Source organism: Pteropus alecto, unplaced genomic scaffold (assembly GCF_000325575.1).
Source record: "Pteropus alecto unplaced genomic scaffold, ASM32557v1 scaffold365, whole genome shotgun sequence".
Lineage (NCBI taxonomy): Eukaryota > Metazoa > Chordata > Mammalia > Chiroptera > Pteropodidae > Pteropus > Pteropus alecto.
Window position 1 is genome coordinate 40,444 of NW_006436299.1, and position 4,116 is coordinate 44,559.

General features: G+C 39.4%; 1 non-coding gene across 1 annotated transcript; it reads right to left on the reverse strand.

Annotated features, from left to right (window-relative positions):
• Positions 1–1,121: 1,121 nt before the first annotated feature.
• On the reverse strand, positions 1,122–1,240 carry LOC112481029. Its single transcript, XR_003046785.1, has one exon. It is a non-coding gene; the product is annotated as a 5S ribosomal RNA (ribosomal RNA).
• Positions 1,241–4,116: the final 2,876 nt, after the last annotated feature.

Here is a 4,116-nt window from a genome sequence, read left to right on the forward strand (position 1 = left end):
GCTTCCCCTGTAGGGAAGACAGACTTAGACCCATAAAAGAATGATTTCATTACATTAAAAGTTAAGGTCTAAATTTAAAAAAAGAGATATGTATAGAGTTTTCAACCAAGAGTCTAAAGGCAAGTGACAAGATCGATAAATAAAAAAGGTAAGAAAAGAATATTCTAGAGGAAAAGTCATAACATCTTAGAAGAAAGAAGCAGCATAGTGTGTAGAGAGAACTACAGAGAATCCAGTACAACCACTAAGATAAATCACAGAACGAGAGTTTCTGGAGATGGTAGTGAAAGCAAGGGTAGCAAGATCCTGGAAGTTCTTGTGTGCCAGGCTTGGGCTTTTGCTTGGAACTGATGAAGGATTTTCTAGCTTTACCATAGAGGAGAGATTTAAGAGGGTTATGCTGGTTATCCTCTGTGTACTCCCCTAGATCCACTTTCTGTTCTTTCTCTGCCTTGCTCTGTGTCAAGAAGGTGGAGCCCTCACACACTGCATCATATGGACTCTCAGAGTTCCAGTTTACTACAACTGCATAATAAACCACTCCAAACCTATTGACATAGAGCAATCATCATCATCATCATCATCATAATTATTATTATTAATCTCTCAGATCTGGGAGTTGACTAGGCTCAGGTAGGCAGTTCTCATTTTGGGGTGTTTCATGTGGTTTCAGTCAGGCAGCCCACTAGTGCTGGAGTCATATTGAAGCCTTCCTTGCTCACTTGTTTGCTGGTTGTGCTGGCTGCTAGCTGGGACCTCTGCAGGGGCCTTTTCCAGAAAACAGCCTATGCATGGCCTATCCAGGTGGCTTGGGCTTCCTCGCAGCATGGCTGTGTTCAAAGGGCAAGCATCCCAAGAGAGAGAATCAGGTAGAAGCTGTATTGCCTTTTATGACTTAGCCTTAGAAATTATGTAGTGTTATTTCTACTATATTGTATTTGTTAGAGGTGAGTCATTAAGGCCAGCCCCATATTTAAGTGGTGGAGAATTAGACTCTATCCCTGATGAGAAGACTATAAAAGAATTTGAAGATTTTATTTTTAGGCAAAGCAACCCATGGTCAACCTCACAGATTAAGGTGCAAGGACCTTGTCAGTTTACAATCCCTTATTTATTTTTTATGCCTACAGCACCTGGTCTTCCTAGGTGGTCTCCCATCCAAGTACTAACCAGGCCCGACCCTGCTAAGCTTCCGAGATCAGATGGGATTGGGCTTGTTCAGGGTGGCATGGCTGTAGACTGAAGATGTTTTTAAAACCACTATATCCTCTAACTTCTGCTTGAATTTGGACATTGTGTGTGGGAGGAGGAAGAAGTGAGAACCAGTAGATCAGTGTGTGATTAAAAAGAGAGTTTGCAGTATCTATCTGTCCACCTCCCACTCCATCCCTGCCTGGCTGTGGAGCCATTATGACTGGGGTTCTCTATCTGCAGCCACAGCTCCTAGCTGCTGTCTTATCTTCCACTGCTCCAGTTCTCACTGGGTCCCATTAATATTGCTTACACCCCTTGCCCCTTCACATCTAAGATGGTACTGTCTTCTTCCTGTTGCTGTTCCCCAGGTGTCTCATCACCTTTAGTTGGTTCTTTTATCTCTGCCAAAATCTTATGGCCCATTAATTCAACTCTTTTGATAAAGATAAGCTGGAACTTTGTGAGCAAGCATAAGTAGTCAGGACAGTCTATGGGAGGAGCCAGGGCTTATGGAATTTCTTATGCTCCTCATAATCACGAGAACCTTACACTGGAGAACCCTACAGGAAGAACTCTACGTTTACAATAAGGCTCTATGTTTCTAACCTCCCCTTCCATTAACTTCCTTTTTCCTTCTATAAATACCACTCCATCTTGCCATGCAGGGAAGAGTGCGCATGTGGCTTGCCATGTTTGCATGCAGTGGGTTGCAACCCTTCCTTTTTCCTGAATAAATCCTCTTGGTGATGAAACACCTAGTTGATACTTTTTAGTTGACACTTTAAATATAAATACTTCAAATGAACCACCTTTTTTATTGCTGTGAAACTGATTAAATTGAGAGGCCAAAATAAAGGTAGAGAGACTAGTGGGGAGGATGTTATAATAGTACAAGTGAGAGATGATAAAGGTCTGAGAATAGTGGATGGACTCTAGATTACTGAGATAAATTTTGTAAAACTTTGTGAAGGATTATAGATTATAGAGACTAGGTACTGTAAATAAAGTCTATAAGGGGTCAGTATCAAGAGAAGCAGACAGAAGATTAGGACAGATCAAGCAGTTATCAGAAGTCAATGTTTTGGAGGTCACAGGGCAGACGTGATGACCCCAGAAGCCAAAGATGCCAACATAAGCACTAATCCTAAGCCAGAAGTTGCTTGGCTCAGTCTTGTCTTCTTGTTATAGCTACAAGAATTAAATGAACTAAGTCACACAAAAATGCTCTGAATATTGTAAAGCACTGTATACATGTGAAATCCAATGGGAACTAGTATTGTAATTATAATTATTATTGTAATTCTTTCTGGTTATTTGCATATCTAGATTAATAAATCTTGATCATATACAGAAGGGAATTTGGGCTCAATTGCAAAAGTGATACAAATGATATTTCTCCATGGCTTTTCTGGTTAAACTGGAGAAATTCTATAAGATCCACTTTTCCCCACAAATGGTCATTCTTGTGTCTCTGTCTACTCACCATCACTACTTACTGTTCTTTGCCTTTAAAAAGGAGACAATAGCATAGATAATTCTCCACAATTGTGTTAGTGTCTAAATCTCATTCTATGGGGTGGATGCTGCCTCTGGGTGACAGTGAATAAGCAATTTGACAGTGTACTCAGGAGGAGCTACAGATTGGTCCAAGGTGAACAATCAAGCAGATAATGCAGAGATGGATAATCCAGTTAATATCTCCAATCCCTATAGTTTTAATTATGGTAAAATACACATAACATAAAATTTATCACCTCAACTGTTTTTAAGTGTACGGTCAGTAGTATTAAGTATATTCACATTGTTGTGCAACAGGTCTCCAGAACTTTTTCACTTACCGAAACTGAAACTGTGCTCATAGAATGCTCACTTCCCAATTTCCCCTCCCTTCAGCCCCTGTCAATCAACATTCTTTCTGTCTATGAATTCGACTACTCTAAATACCTCATTTAAGTAGAATCATACACTATTTGTCCTTTTATGACTGACTTATTACACTTAGCATAAGGTCCTCAAGATTCATCCATGTTGTAGCATGTGTCAGAATTTCCTTTCTTTTTTAAGGCCGAATAATATTCTATTGTATGAATATACCACATTTGGTTTCTTCATTCATTTTCAATGTACATTTTAAAATTTTTTAAAATTTTTCATTAACTTTATTGGGGTAACATTGGTCAAACAATTGGTTTGACATCTGTATATTCTATTGTGTGTTTACCACCCAATATCCAGCTTCCTGCAGCTACCATATATTTGATCCCCTTTACTCACTTTGCCCTCCGCCTAAACCCTATATGTGACCCCCTTTACCCAGTCTACCTCCCACCTCCTCCCCAACCCCACTAGTAACCACTAGTCTATAGTCCTCTGGTAATCACTAGTCTATAGTCCATGTCAATGGGTCTCTGTTTGTTTGTCCTGCTCATTTGTTGCTTTTAGGTTTATATCCCACATATAAGTGATATCATATGATTTTCAACTTCTGTCTGGCTTATTTTGCTTAGCATGATTATCTCGAGTTCCATTCACGTTGTCGCAAATAACAGTATTTCATTTCTTATTATGGCTGAATAATATTCCATTCTATATATGTACCACAGCTTCTTTAGCCAGTCATCTATCATAGGACACTTTGGTTGCTTCCATGTCCTGGCCACTGAGAAGAATGCTGGTATGAACATCAATGTGCAAATATCTTTTCAAGTAATGGGTTTTCAAGACTTTGGGGTAAATGCACAGTAGAGGGATTGCTGGATTATATGGTAGATCAATTCTCATTTTTTGAGGAGCCTCTATACTGTTTTTCATAGTAGCTGTACCAATTTGCAGTCCCACCAGCAGTGTATGAGGGTTCCTTTTTCTCCACATCTTCTCCAACATTTGTTATTACTTGTCCTGTTGATTATAGCTATTCTAACA